The sequence below is a fragment of the Hydra vulgaris genome, chromosome 10, assembly GCF_038396675.1.
Source record: "Hydra vulgaris chromosome 10, alternate assembly HydraT2T_AEP".
NCBI lineage: Eukaryota > Metazoa > Cnidaria > Hydrozoa > Anthoathecata > Hydridae > Hydra > Hydra vulgaris.
Genome location: NC_088929.1, coordinates 43,122,892 through 43,140,042, shown reverse-complemented (window position 1 = coordinate 43,140,042; position 17,151 = coordinate 43,122,892). Strand labels below are relative to the sequence as shown.

Here is a 17,151-nt window from a genome sequence, read left to right as displayed (position 1 = left end):
TTTGGAAGTACCAAGCGTAAATAGCAATATCTGTGTCAACCGTGTGAATGCAAACAGTTTCGAAACCAATAGATGCAGCGTGTTTGGAGCACAAGAATACTTTTGTATCAGCCTCTTCTTGACTTGTGTGCTGCGATACAACTTCCTCGCTTGAAACCTTTATGTATAATATAATTTTATAAGATACGCTACAAAAACAGAAATAACTTATACCAAGTAAATAAATAAAACAAAGTAATAGTTTATTAGCTAACCTGACTGCCAACCTCGCATGTCAGTTTATAAAATCGTGACTGCAAGTTTATTAAGAGCACATATCTGGTAAGCTGTGATGCAAATCTTTCCGTATGCGACCAATCTTTTTGAAGGAATGAAATAAGCTTGGTCTTGTTGGTAGCATCTTGCAAATATTTTTGCCATTTTTTAGGTCTTGCTTGTTCTCTACGCTGAATCTTAAAGCTTAGAGATCCTGATTGACTTCTTCGAGCACGTTCGAGTAATTTTATCGAGCCAGGTTGGTATTGGTCTGTCATAAAATATATTGTGGATCCTTTCAAAATTAGATTTAAAATAAATTTTGAAATATCTTCAAAAGTTTTGAGTTTAATGTTAGCAAGCTGTTGCAGAATTGCCATTCCATCGAAAACATGTGCAGCACTTAGAGGAACCTGTAAAACAAATTCCTCAAAGTGTTCTCAATTCACCGAAGCTTCTATTATTCCTAAAAGTTTAATTTAATAAACTTACTAAACTGAAAATGTTACCTAAATACTAAAATGTAGTGTTTAGGTTGTATTTATTAATTATTTTAGAACGACTAATATGTTCTTAACAAACAAATGATTTCGGCTTTCGGCAACTATTTCAAGTCAAACTGATAATTGAATAAGATGATTTATCAAAACCTATAGTAACAGTAGCAAATTAACTTTCAAAGAAGCTTCACCTTGCTTGTTTTGACGAGGCTACCATTAGGTAACGCCCATGGGACTCAAAGAATAACATAGTATTTGTTTCAAAGTTAGACCTTCTCTACCTCTTGCAATAACTAGCAATCTTCCAAATATACTTCGTTCGGCTGATATAGTGAATGATTTCTCTTTAAGGCAATAAATTTTTGTTAAATTTAAATTGTTAAATGTTTGCAGACAACACATTTTGATTGAAGCGTAAAAAGAAACTGTTGAAGATTGAATGCGTTCTCTAAAGAACCTTTGGAACTCGGCTTCCCAATGGATTGTGCATTCCAACGGCTTCCAATGGATTGTGCATTCAATAAATTATCTTTTAACTCATCAGGTGCTTCTATTCCAGAACAAACATTTACCAAAGAATCTATTTGTTCAAAAAGACCCCAATTTGTTATTAGTATCAAAGCTCTCTCTCTTCACATCCGTTGTTGAAATCTTTTCTTGATGGTTTTAGATCGTTTGGTGTTTGTTTTTTGGTTGTGATTCCCATATCATTTTTCAAAATTGAAATACATTTTTAAACAGTATGACTTGTAAGTACCCAGCGTTGAATGGTTCCTTCAGAAGATCCATAACCTTATATTCCCCCTTGGCATTTCTGATCACGATTAATAGTTTGTTCAATGCATTGGTCAGATGGAACTTTGTTAAACGTACTGCTCGTTCTTCTTACGGAGAGGTTTCCATCCCTGTTTTCAAAAAGATAATAAATTGTAAAAATTTAATTTGAGACTATTTTTAAAACTAAAATTTTGTTGAAATCCAAACGAAATATTTTTAGTACAAGCTTACATAAACTGTTGATAAATACTTGGATAAGTTTTAGGAAGTTGCATCATTTCGGTCCAATAGAAAGTTAAGAAGCGAAAATAATTTGGACAATCATATGCAAAAAACCACGGTAGCATTTGGCGTGTTGCCTCCAAATGAAGAGTCCAGTTACCAACCTTTGTTAAACGGAGCAAAGCAAAAAAAAAATTAAACATTTCAATAAAGGAAAACCAAAAAGTGGAAGATGGTCCGGAAACATCAATATCTTTTAACACATTTAAGTGATCATTTTGAAGAAATCATCATCAAACAACGATTTCAAATTGTCATAATTTGCCTAGAAATAATCAAAGTATAGTTTTAATGTCATCATTAAGTTCACAGACATGAAGCATACTTAGGCAAATTTATTTACCTCCTTTAAACAGTTAATGAACTCAGGTGAGGAAGAGAAGTTATTCAACAAGGAAAGATTGCTTTCAACTAAACAACTTTCAAAATATTTTATCCTCAGCTGGTTAGTGCATTATATAGATATTGATTAATTTGAAGGGCGCAGTTATATTGCTTTCCCTTCAAAGGACGTTCCAATGAACTTTTACCTTAAAAATATATAAAAAATATCTTTAGTACTTCGACCTTTTTTGGTCAAAAAAATCTGCTGTAATATTTGCTACGTAATATAATGTCAATAAAATTTAAATAGATAAAAAAACCACTCACTAGCTATATCAGCTTCAATTATCCAGTCTTGTATTCCGGCATCATAAAATCTTTTGCAAACAACAGCTAAAAAATAAAAGATGTGTGAAATGCAACCATTCGGAGGACAATAAATCTTTTAAGATCAATATGACTAAGGTTCATCAGGATTTCCACCGCTTTTGCATATATAGCTTGATCCATTACAACGTAAGTTTCTGAGAGACTAAGATTCTCGGCTTTTGCTTTGGATTGAAGCAGAACTACAAGCACTGTGCTCAAGTTTGTAGGCAATGAGTTAATAGCAGGAAGATAGCTAATAGGGTGGATATCTTCTGATACCCTTTTAGGTGTAATTAGGTAGTTAAACCCAGTCCAACTTGGGATATCATTAGAAAAAGGATGTAGTAAGTTCCAAAAGAAATCCAGCTTCTCTGAAACTACCAGTAACTTACTGTCTTTTGATAAAGCGTTTGTTTGACGTAGGTAATCTGGTTCTTCTCGATTATGCTTTACGTTCAGAGGCAACTCTTTCTCAATTGCTTTAAAAGATCTTTCTCTTTTTCTTGAAATTATCTCGTTAACCCCGTTTTTGTGTACTTGATCAATATTTTGCAACTGAATGACAATACCATTTGAAGTTCCTTTTAGAGTTTCAGGATTTATGTCGTTGTTGCCCCAAACGAAGGTCACAAATTTTGAGAACTGGAGAACAGAAGGACAAAAACTTTTAAAAATTTGATTTTGCATTGCATTTTGTGCAAGAAATGTTTTTAAATAATTTACTTCATTATAGGAAATTCCATGTCCTAATTTACTTAGCAATTTCACTTACTCTTTTGATCCAGTTTTTTCTTTGGTACTTAACCCTAACAACACGTGTTTAGAGCATCGATGATGGCCGTTTGTTACGTTATAAATAACATCTTCACAAAGAGAGTTTATTTTGACAATTCCTCCTTTACTAATTCTAGCACAAAATAGAATTTTTGCTAAAACTTGATGCAGAAAAGGTGGAGTTTCAGTTTTAACTCTTAGTAACTCGTCTTCATTTGGAGGCCATTTAAATGTTTTTTTCATAGACAAAACCTCGCTGCGAATCTCTTTTGCGGCATGATCGATAAGCTGTTCAATCGGTTTTGGATTATTCTTTTTTTCTAGATTCTCAATTGTTTTCAAAAAAAACTTCAATGATGTTTCCCTTCTCAATGATATCGTTGTATAAGAAAGAATAGCCGTATTTTGGTGACCACAACTGAACAGACCCGCCGAATTCTGCAACTACAGCATCCTGCAAAGTCCTTCTATCTGGAATCTTTGTTCTATCTGTGCAGTTTTCCTTGTAAAATTCAAATAGCTTACTTGTATGAATAATATCTAAATTGTCTAATACGTGTTCTTTCACATAGTCGAAGAGCAAACGCTTAATTGCATCTTCTGTTATAACAAAAAGATTTTTTTGGGGTCTTGTATATATAAGGTAACAAGACCGATGATAACATAACTCTAAGTAAACTATGGTTTGCCATTCTGTGCCCGATATACTAGCCATGAGTCGTGGGCTGTCAGTTTTACTTACAGCGTCTTCTTTTAACATGTTTGCTGCACTTTCCGTTACGCATTTTGTCAGCGTTTCATACCCGTTCCTATCTTTATTACTCTTTTTGTAATAGCAAATGCAACATTCTTCATCCGCAATAATTTTTCCTAAAACCAGGGAATTATTTTAACTTCGAAGTAGTACATAAAACAATAAAAAACGTGAAAACTGAGGGTAATATTATTTGCCTTGCAAATGCCACCCAAAGGTTTTTTAATTTACCTGATCTATCTCTTTTCCGAGCTGAGATTCTGCGCTTAGATGAGGATGCATTATCCACGCCTACATTCTCGTTGACTTTTTCTGCTCTACTTTTCCGATGTTGTAGAATATGTAAAGTTTTTATATTTACTTACTTACCGTAATATCTTTGATGGAACAAGGGAGTTGTTGGGCACGTATCAGGTAGAATGTTTATGATCTTAAAGTCATTTCGAATTTGACTATACTAAAAAAAAATTTTATTATCAAATCCATGCTATTTATTGTTTTTTCCGTACCATTGCTTTAGGCATATGTAAAGAAATAAATTGAGTTGGACATTTATTTTGTGACTTAGCAAGCATTCTTTACTTTCGCAAGCGCATTTTCAGTAAAACACCGCAGTTTGTTATTATTATGAGCAACTTCTCCTTGATGAAGTATGCAAGCATTTTTAATTTCTTTTTTAGGAACTAGATTAAGATGCTGTGTTTTTTTGTTACTCGCCATTATTTACTTTAATTATAATAAATAAATAAAAATAAATAAAACACGTTTTTTTAGTAAACGGTTTTTGAAAAGTGAACATTTTTTAAAGTAAACAAATAACGGGAACAAATTTTCTTTTTTAGATTTACTAAATTACAACTAATTTTATTATTTTAATACAATATTAAAAAACAATTATAAAAAATTTGTTTTTAAAAAAGGTTTATGATTTTAAAATTGAAAGGTTTATAATTATTTAAATCTATTTTGATTAAATAGATTTAAATAATTATATTTAAAACATTTAATTTTATATATTGTTAACCCCCTGTCAATAATTGTAAAAACTAAATCAATGCTTTGCGGTTTTCGATTTATAAACAACATGGCGGATAATTTATACTTAAAATCCTTTCAATAAGTTGCTTTAATTTTTGTCTCTAACTAAAGTTATAAGGAGTTTCCAAGTGGCACGAAAAAATTTTTAAACTTCTTAAGTTATAAGGAACAAGTCTATATAAAAATTAAAATGTCCACTCAAAATGTTTAGTTTTTCTTTTTTTTTTTACATGTAGCCACCAGACTAATAGAACAATAAAAAATACCAATAGTATTTCAAAAAATAAAATGCAAATAATTTATGAAACCAAATTTAAAAAACACATTACATTGACATTCATTGAAAGCATTTTTTTATGATGTGTGTGTATATATACATACGTATATATATATATATATATATATATATATATATATATATATATATATATATATATATATATATATATATGATATATATATATATATATATATATATATATATATATATATATATATATATATATATATATATATATATATATATCAATTTACTTTTCACAAAATAAATACCATTTACAATATAGTATAAATATTACAATAATATTTTTGAGAAGGGACAATGCAAATAGTACAAGACTAATTTAAAGCAGAGACCTTGTTAAAAAATAAAAAAAAACAAAAAAAACAACAACAACAACTATAAAAATTATAAAAGTATGCATCGGGGAGAGAGGTGTACCTTGGAGGTGTGTGTACCTTGAAGACACTTCCATTGTGCTGCCATCTTAAGTGATGAATTCAAACTAAAATTTTAGTTGCATGTATTGGTCATTAAAGGCTCATAATTAGTTGTTTTATCACTGATTAAAACATATGCTGTTGCAATAAAAATAAAAGTTTGTTTCCGGTAATAGCTCTACAACTGTAATAAAGTTCTACAATAGTTGGTATAAACTATATTTTAAAACTAATTATTAAAACTTGTAAAGCATGCTTTCAGCTACATTTATGCATGTTTGAAACTGCTTAAATCCTAACCTATAAATATATGGTAGCGATTTTGTAAAAACTATGGTAGCGGTGCACCTTGGAGGTAGATAATGTTATGTATCTTGGTGGTACCACCAAGGTATGCACTTGCATGATTTTGTAAATACTGTTATGAGTAATATTTGTTATTAAAGTATTTTTTTAATGTAATATGTTGTTATAGTTTATTACGATTTTTTTTTTTTTTGCCTAATAATAATTTCTTTAGTATAGTATGTATTTCTTTGTTAAGTTGTAATTATTTTTGTCAAATTGTTATCTTCTATTTGATATTTTTCTCAAATTATCAAAGAGAATATAAACTGTGTATGAGTTGGACAAATTAGACATGGTCTTTCAGTTGCCACATCCCTCTATTACAGGAGGTTCAGCACGACAACTGGAAAAACTATCATTTAGCATTAACTTTGATTACCTGAATGTAGAGTAGACAAATGCTTAATCAAAGTGAAAGACTTAATATTACTAAACTTTAATGTAGGCATTTGTTATTACTCTTTTTTTAATCAAATTTATTTTTTCTGTATGTTTTTAAAACTACTAAGTATAAATTAATTTAAATTTATAATCATACATAAATTCAACATAAATATAAATTAATATATAGTTTATATAAATCTAGCTAGTTAGACTAATATTATTTCAAAAGATGCTGATTCACATCAGCCTCATTTAAGATAATACTCCAATTATCCTGTAAGTAAACAATGTATCAAATTTCTACCATGTTGAGTACTTGATACGTTTTTTATTATATAAGCATCTTTTGCATACCAGCATAACTTTCATACAAAACTAAATTATAGAAATATTTTGTTACGACATTCGGCCAAAACTCTGTATCAACCGCAATTTGGCCAGTGCTGGCCTAAAGTCAAATGCCGTAGCAGTGCCTCACGACTACTCCCCAGAGTTCTGGCGTTTCGTCGCACGCCGCTGTGGTTCTTTGGAATGGTTTACCATACATGAAAAAGTTGCTTGAGTTGCTTGCCAGACTCGCGCCAGTAATGAGCAGTTACTAATATAGTCGCAATTGCGTGCGATGACTCGCCTCTACCTCTAGCCTTGCAAATACAGCTACTACAGCATTTTTTTAGATAATACTTCGAATTCTAATGGTTTTAACAGTACTTTTACTACTGCATCTCTTGCTAACCCTGACACTGCTGCTACTACTTCTTCTTATGCTGGCTCTGTATCCTCTGTTACTTCGGCATCATCTTCTAGTACTGTGTTTAATTTTTCGATTACTAACTCAGCCAACAATGATTTTAACTCTACCTCCACTGTTACAGTTTACCAAAATAAATAATAGTCCGCCCGATATAAACCCGTGCCAGTTTTTCCAAAACGTTCATGTGGTAGTCAGAAGCAATCATTTTGTCAGCAATGGTACAAACTGTTTCCATGGTTGCATTAACGAATGTAACGATGCAGTTTTTATGCTACTATTTTATGTTAATGGAAATGCATAAATTATCATCTTTAAAATGCAGCGAGGATGTTTTCACAAAAACTGGATTTTCCAATTGGAAAAAGGGTTTACAAAAATTCCAGAAACACCAAAATACTGTTTCTCTTCGAGAAGCCATCGAGAAGGTTGTAACTATTTTTCATCAACTAAAGTTATTGGTGAACTTCTCATGCAGAAGAAAAAACTCATGCAGAGGAAAAAATGGAAAATAGAGCAATGTTAATAATAATAATCACAACTGTTCAATTTCTCGCCAGACAAGGTATTGCTCTGCGTGGTGATTACAACACAGACAAAAATTGTAAAGAACTTAATTCGAACTTTTATCAGTTGCTTAATCTCAGAAGCAAAGATAATCCCGCTTTAACTAAATGGATGAGAAAGTCGCAAGAAAAATTCACGAGTGCTGCTATCCAAAATGAAATTCTGCATATAATGGATCTCACTATACTCAGAAAAATTACATTCAACATTTCTGGAAAATGGTTTACTATTATGGCAGATGAAACCACAGATCAGTCCTACACTGAGCAAGTGGTGATTTGCTTGCAATATATAGATGAAGATGAATTGGAAGGGCATTAAGTGTTTGTCGGACTTTATAGTATGGAAAACACATCTGCTGAAAGTATTACTGCAACTATCAAAGATGTTTTTATGCGGATGAATCTTTTAATTAACAATTGTTGCGGTCAATGTTATGATGGTGTAACACCCCCACACTCCTCACTCCACCCCCGTAAAATTGCCTCTGTTTGCAAGCTTATTCTAATTCTATAACCGCATTGGTGAAGATCGCACCTACCTTAATAAAAAATACATCCACACTAAAGCCGAATGGTTCTTTGAAGAACTATTAGAGGTTTTTAGCGGTTATGCCAATCGACCACCCTTAAAAGTTCTTTAAAGAACTTTATATACTAGTTCTTCGTATGAACCTTCTGTAAATGTTCTTTAACAAACTACTTAAGGTTCTTATAAGAACTCTTCTACGGGTGCTCCATTTGAGCATCCGTAGAGGTTCCTTAAAGAATTCCCTCATACAGGTTTTTGATATATCATTCTTTACCCAGCAAAATGTTGTTTAAATATTATATTAATATTAAATTTTTAATGCAATTAGAGAAACGGACTATTATTTATCTATTATTTAAATTTATTTGCTTTAATGTACTTTTTATTTACATAAAATATCATCTTTGCTACACAAATTTATTTCAAGTAGCAAAATAAGACCTAAATTGGTTTTACTAACAGCAATAGTTTTTTTATTAGTTAGAGTTGACAACTGATAAAACTCTATCTAAAAGTAATTCATTTTAATAAACTATGCAATTTGTCATTGGATACTAAGTTGGTGCCTAAATCCTGTTTTATTATTTTACAAAAACTATTGTTGAAATAAGTTATCAAGAACTGGACTTCATTAGCCAAATCAACTTGCATAACAGATGGTATAAAATGTTTTTTCTGCTATTTCAACAGCAAACAGTGCAAAATGACAGTATTACTACTTGCTGCCAATTCAAATTGTTTTAATTAAATTAAAATTAAAATCGACTTCAAATTGATTAAAATTAAAAGTTAATTAAACTAAATAAATATAAAAAATAGTTGTAATATAAAAAACTTGAAACATTAATCTAACCAATAATTTTCTGTCTTAATTCAGACAGCCCGTTCAATACTAAATGTTTGCTGACAACTTCTACGTTCCAATTTAGATACCTCTGCCGTAGCAAAAATCAACGAAACACTCAAGATAAGATTTTTGTTAATTCAGATTCGAATTGACTTTTTTACAAAAACCAATTACAAGAAAACAACCAATTACAATTAAAAACAACGCTGTGCAACAGACACGCGGGAATAAAAACAAAATGGAGTTTGCATGAAGAACCTGCATTTAAGGTTCTTCAAAAACGCAAAGAACCTTATCGCAAATTAGTAATTAGTTGCAAATTAGTAATTTGAATAAAAAGTTTACAAGAACAATACAACTGCACAAAGAACCCGTTAGCTCATTGAAGAATCCAAAACTAACGTAAAGAACCTTTACGAACTTCAAAGAAATCTCAAAAAACTATAAAGAACCCTTTAGATTTACAGTGTATTATTAAAAGTTATTCCGAAATTTTGACTGAGCATTTCCAACGTGAAAGACTTTTCGTTTTTCTATTAGGCTGAAAATACTTCTTTATGAATACTTCAAAAATGAAGAAAATTGCAAGAAAGTTGTCACCTGAGGAAGTAAACACTGTGATAAGAAAATATATAACAAATGATAAGTTAACAAATAAAATCTTTAACCTATAAATAAAGCAAGCTTTTAAGAATCGGAAAATTGAATGGACCGCTTAATGAAGAAGACAATAATAATGAACTTGAAGATGACAAGAAATATCAAGAAGAAATACATAAAGTTGCAACCAAACTTTCCCTTATATGGTTGAAAGGTAATTGGATGTCATATGTTTACAAAAACCAGATGGTACAAATGGTATCTAGGAGTTGTTACAGAGGTAAATATTTTCTGTATATTGTTAAACCAAAAACTTATGCCATATAAAACTAAGTAAAAAACTAATAACATTGATAACAATATTAAAACTTAAATGAATGTTTATTATAGAAATGATAAGTTTCATTATTTATCCATGAATATTGTGTTTAAATATTTTCAGATAACTGAAGTCGATACTGTAGCTCACTGCATGAAAAGTGAGCTGCAGTATCGACTTTTTCTTTTGGAAAAAGTTATTTTCGATGGCCGAATTAGAAAAATAGCATAGTATATTCCGATGTAAAATAAGTTCTCTGACTCTAATTAATCACCAAGGTGATTAATTCTCAGCAACAAATAATTTTGAAGAAGCAAACAAACTAATGAACAAATAAACTAAAAAAGAAGAAAAGTTGTATTAGAAAAAATTTACTGTAAAACAACATGCAATGTTTTTTTAAATGACAATTAAGTATGCCTCCAAAGAAAAAAAGCGCAGGAAAAAAAGACAAAGAAAACAAAAAGAGAGAAACCGAGTTATTTTATCGATGCAAGGAAAGTTGCGTTTCAGACAAAAGTGTTTGCTAAATTGAACAGCTGATATGACCCCACAACAATTTTATTTCTATCTGATAATTAATGCTAATATGTTTACGTTTCAAAAAATCATGGGACACGGCTTTAAATGAAAATGATGAGCAAAAATGACAAAAAGTTATCTTTTGCGTAAACTTTGAAGCATGATATTTAAACAACGAAAAAAAAATTCTTTACTAATTTAATTAATTTTTGGTCTTAACTAGTCAATATTCGTTGTAAATTTTACTTTGTACTTCTTTTTTTTTCAAGTTTAAAAATGCATCCGGCACCATTTGGTCAATATTTAAAAAATTTGTCAAACTTGGACATCTAATATCTTAAGATTCAATTAATATTTTTTGAAAAAATTTTGGAATTTAGTATGAAAAGCAACAACATATTAAAAACTACTAATATTAAAATTACCATTTTTGAAGAGGGTCACTATAAAAAATTGTCGTTTTTGGTCGATTCGTAAAGAAAGTCGGACTTAAATTTTAAAATCATAAAAGATAGTATTTTTTTTTTTTATTAACTATGTCTTGTAAAACTTCTTTAGTGAACTAAATTAGTGTTCATAATGAGGATATTTGTTCACACAAGTACACAAATTATATTCATCTCCAAACTTTGCGGCCATATGACATATATTACAATATTTTATCAAAATACCAAGTTGAGTTAACACGTAACTATGGAAAAGAGTATAAAATCTAGAAAAAATTCGAAATAAAATAATAAGACAAAAATGTTGAAATTTAAAACTATTTTCGTCTTATTTTTTGCTGCTTCTGTCTGTTTAATTAACGGACAAAACAACAACAATAATAATAACAATAACAACAACAACAATAATAACAACAACAACAACAACAATAATAACAATAATAACAATAACGCTAATATCAATGATAATGTTGGATGGTGGAGCCCATTCATAAATTCTTTGTATGGATATTGTATGTGCATTTTCTATGTTTATGTTAACCATATTCTTTATATAAAAGTGTCTCCTCTATCCCTTTTTTAGATTTGGCTGCGTACTCCGTGTGTGTGCTTAAGTTAAATATTTAATTATTTTATTCTTGTTTAGGTGGGAATCGTATGTTTGATCCTTTTGCAGAGATGTGCTGCAATAACATAGTATTTTCAAAGCAACCTTTTATACGATGCTGTGGGTAAGTTAAGTTTTAATTTATTTTGTTTATTTAAAATCATTTTAATGAAACTCTAAAAAATTTTTATTAAGCATAAGCTAATAATGTTTCTTAAAACTTTCCTTTTAAGTTATGAGGCGTGATGATTTACTCAAGATTGTTACCATTCAAAAATGTTAAAATAAAGCATTTAGAATAAACAATTTCAATTTTCAAATTTTTAAATTCAATTTTTAAATGTTCAAAATCAATTTTTAATCTTTCAAACTCGATTTTAAGTTTTCAAATTCCATTTTTAATTTCATTACTACAAAATCCAAACTGCTGTTAAATTTGTAATTTCATTATGAGCATCTGAAAAAATTTCATACCAAATGATATTGTTCCATTTAAAATAATACCCAACATTTTGACAGTTCCATCAGATTATAAAAGCCTCACCCGTTAATGCATAACAATTAAGGCAAACCTATCTATCACCGTTAGATAGATTTGACTTTGAAAAAACAATATATACCTCTACTTGTGGGTTTTAGATTCACTAACAAACCTTACAAGAAAAATTTTATTCAAAGGACACTTCGAACTATAAGAAACGACATAACTTTTGCACCTAATTGGCGACATTAACTTACAGTTTTACTTTAAGTTTATAAAGTTCACTAAAGTAAAAAAAAAAACTTATTATTAATCCCTTGTGGATTTTATTTTACATATAAATTTTACATTCAAAAAATTACGGATAAAAAATTAAAAAATAATAATGAAAAAACAAAACTTTTGAAATATTTTTTTAAGTTTAATTTATATTATTTACTGGATTTTATTTTACATTAGGAAATATATATATATATATATATATATATATATATATATATATATATATATATATATATATATATATATATATATATATATATATATATATATATATATATATATATATATATATATATATATATATAATAGGGTGTATTGAAAATCAGAATTTTTTTAAAATTGTCTTGTAATAGCTCTAAATATATGCTATATAATAAAATATCACTGAATTAACAAAAAATTTCGAAATTAAAATATTTTTAGAGTTGCCTCTAGTCCCTTGAACATTTTAGGGCCCCTAATATTCTGGGGATAAAAAATTCTTCAAAAGTAGATCAACCTGGTACTCAAAAGAAGTGAAATTTTATAAAAAATTCGAAAATAATAGTTTTAAAAAAAACTTTAAAAAAAAAAAATATTATTGAAAAACCTGTAAAAATGCATTTTTTTTATTTTTAGTTGAAAAACCATAGTTATGCAATCAAATTCAAAATAATAATTTTTACATAAAACAAATATTATTTTCATACATTTTATAAAAGTTTGCTTCTTTTGAGTACCAGGTTGATCTACTTTTGAAGAATTTTTTATCCCCAGAATATTAGGGGCCCTAAAATATTCAAGGGACTAGAGGCAACTCTAAAAATATTTTAATTTCGAAATTTTTTGTTAATTCAGTGATATTTTATTATATAGCATATATTTAGAGCTATTACAAGGCAATTTTAAAAAAATTCTGTTTTTCAATACACCCTTATATATATATATATATATATATATATATATATATATATATATATATATATATATATATATATATATATATATATATATATATATATATATATATATTATGTTAGTGTATTCTACAAAATGAGTGCTCAATGTTCTTAAAGAACAGAGCAGTAATAAATTAGTAATAACACTTATCTAATTTTCTTCAATAATTTGTTCCACTATCAGTAGGTTCATCAGGAAGTTATATAAACATATATATATATATATATATATATATATATATATATATATATATATATATATATATATATATATATATATATATATATATATATATATATATTAGGGCCCTGCGAATCGCTTCGATTCGATTCGCGATCAAAAGTCGCTTCGATTCGAGATTCGATTCGAAAAAAATGATTCGAATTTTTCAAATCATTTTTTTATTTAAATACTTTATGCTTTCATACAAACGGCAGTAAAAAGTTTTCAAAATATCAATATATATGTTATCAGAAAATTCAGCGGTGGAGTAATTTCGGAACGTAAACATACTTTTCATTAAAATTAATTGTCGATTAGGGATTTAAACAGAGCGGAACGCAAATTAGTAACGCCAAAGTTAGCTTTTATTTTTTGCGTCGTAAATGTTTGACTTCGCTTTCACTAAAGTAATTTTAAATTCGATACTTTTTGTTTGTGCTACATCAAGCTATTTTCGCATAAGGAGTATTCCAGAATACTCCTTTTTTTTTCAAAAAATTCTTTAACTGCCGATTTTTTAGCAATGCAAACAAGAAAATTGCAACAAAAAGTATTCTGTTCAGAAAACTGGAACTTTATCTCATCTATGGAACCATTTAAAACGTGACCATAAAAAACTACACGTAGAAGCAAAAAAAATAGCGCACATCTGCTACTAAAAGAAAATAGAATTCCGATAACAAAATCGAGCAATCATCAAGTTCCTCGTTAAATTCGTATTCTATTCGACCTCCAATAGATACGGTTATTAAAAAAAACAACGATTGTGCAGTGCTTAGATTTATAATTGAAGATGGAAGATCATTTGAGACAACTTCTGGATCTGGCTTTAATAATCTGTGCTCGGTGCTTACTCAAGGCCAATATCATCTACCACACCCAACCACTTTATCTCAAAATTTAGGTGATATGGTTGATGATTTATATATTAACTTCCAACAAAGTATAAAAAGCCAGTTCATCTCCAAACCTAGCATCACTTTTGATCACTTTAAAGCCGACAATGGCGATAACTTTCTTGTTTCTACTTGTCACTTTATTTCATCCTCTTGGGTCTTAGAATCGTGCTGTTTATCAGTTGTAAATCTGGAAGTAATAAATGCTTGTCACAAAGCTACTTCCACTGAATAAATTTTAAAAAACGTGCTGTCAAAATTTGATTTGACTTCAGATAATATTTACCGAGCCACAACCGATACTACTCCTAGTATGCCATGCACACTTAAACTTCTTGGGATTGATTGGCTAGGCTGTTGTGCTCATAAACTCCAACTTTGTGTGAAATTAGCTATACATAACCAACCAATCCTTGTTACATTAATTAGCAAGGCTCATAAAATAGTAGGATTTTTTCACTCATCAGTTGGACAGGCAGCTCTCAAAAAGTATCAGATTTCTCAAGGAAAACCTGAGTCAAAGCCTCCAATGGATGTGGAAACGCGCTTTAAGAGCACTTCCAACTTATTGGAATGGATTTAAAAAAATCATGGTTCTATAGAAATTGCTCTATTTGAGTGTTCACAAAAAAAACTGTATGAAAGTGCCACCGACTCGTCTAACTGAAACACAAGTGCAATTATTAACAACAGTCACTCCTATTTTAAATGCAGTATCTGAAGCCACTACTATACTATGTGCGGAAAAAAGCGTAAGCATTAGATTAGTTTATCCGTGCATTACAACTTTGAAAAATTATCTTCACTTAATGGATAAAAGATGGATAGGCAAATTTGTTGACAATCTTACTACGCAGTTAGAAATGAGGTTTGATTTAAGTGAAGACGTTTTTCTTACCGCTGCTTTCTTAGACCCTCAATTTAAATCAGAAATGTTTACTTTTGCAGAGATACAAATCGTAAAACCTTATCTAATGACTTCTGAAAAAAAACGCGATTTAAATATTACTATGATTCCCGCTGAAATTCAACTCGAAGTAGCAAACTTGCCATCTGAAGCAAATGGAATTTTTGATAAAATGTTTGAACATATCACTAAAAATAGTACTCTACCAGAGAAAAGAACTTTAGATCATCAATTAAATTTTGAAACTACTGCATACATCGAAGAGGAAACGTTGGGACGTTCAGATTTTTCTATTCTCTACTAGAAAAACAAACGTAACATTTTCCCTTTATTATCCAAAGTTGCAACTGATTTTCTTGCTGTTCAAGCTACAAACTGTTCGTCTGAAAGAGTTAACTCTGCGGGAGGAGGAGTGATCGACAGTAAACGCAATAGTCTTTCCGAGCAAAATGCGGAACGGTTAATTTGGGCTAGAAATAACAAAAAGAGTTTGTTCAGATAACATTCAAATTTTGTAATATTTTGTAAAGTATACATAAAAACAAAGATAAAAAACTTAAATTTCTTTCAACTAGTGACTCGATTCGTGATTCGATTCGATTCGTGAATCAAGACCTGCTTCGATTCGACATTCGATTCGAAACTAAAAATGCCGATTCGTAAGGCCCTAATATATATATATATATATATATATATATATATATATATATATATATATATATATATATATATATATGTAACGTTTAACATTTATTCAAAACAATAAATGTTAACAATTTTTACACATAACGTATCCATTTTAAATAAAAATTTTGATTTTCCGTAAAAAGTTTCTAATGGCTCTAGTAACAACTTTATTTAATTATTCATTCTATACAAGTTTATTATATCTTTGTTTAGCATGACAACGTACAACATTTTTACACACTTTTGCTATAACAATATGCTTTGGTCAGCTTCACAGCCAAAATGTGGAAACCAATATTTTGATCAAATGAAGCAATTTTGTATAAATAACCAACTATACACTCATGCAGATTTTGTCAATTGTAATGGAAACGCTTTTAGAAAAATTTGAGCAACTGCTTTCAAAACTTCCCTTTTATATAATATTCTTATCAAAATATAATTATTGTATCAAATTTAAGACATAATTGAGAAAAAGTTGTAATATCTGTCACATTTTTTTCTTATTATTTTTTTTTTGTTTGTTTTTGTTCTTATTAAAATATATTCAAATATAAAGTTTGTTATACTTTGCATAATACATTGTTTTGTTACATAATATATAAACGTGGACATTAGTAAAAAACCTTTTAGCCATGTGACCAAAAATCTGCTTTAAAAAATACAATTTACATAAACATGCAGAGTTGGGCATTGCTACCAAATAATTGAAAGTGTTACTGCTACCTCCTGTTCTTTTAGCAGAAATTGCTACAGCATTTACGGCTTTTTAAATTTTATATCATCTTTTTTTTAATCATTATTATTATTATTTGCCGTATATTAAAATTTACAATGAAATAAATCGTGTTAATAAATAAAAGACCTGGAGCAAGCAGAAGACATAAACTGTCTTATCATCGAGCCCCATTTACATTGAAAAAATCGTCAGTTTATATACAATAATGAAATGTAACTAAGTAATAAGAAACTAAGTATAATATGCAACTAAGTATAATAAGAATTTTACACACGTTAGTTAA

At 29.1% G+C, this 17,151-nt stretch overlaps 1 non-coding gene across 1 annotated transcript; it reads left to right on the top strand.

Annotated features, from left to right (window-relative positions):
* The first annotated feature begins 11,394 nt into the window (after positions 1-11,394).
* On the top strand, positions 11,395-16,707 carry LOC101236854 (uncharacterized). Its single transcript, XR_010641465.1, has 3 exons — positions 11,395-11,620; positions 11,755-11,839; positions 16,343-16,707. It is a non-coding gene; the product is annotated as an uncharacterized LOC101236854 (transcript).
* Positions 16,708-17,151: the final 444 nt, after the last annotated feature.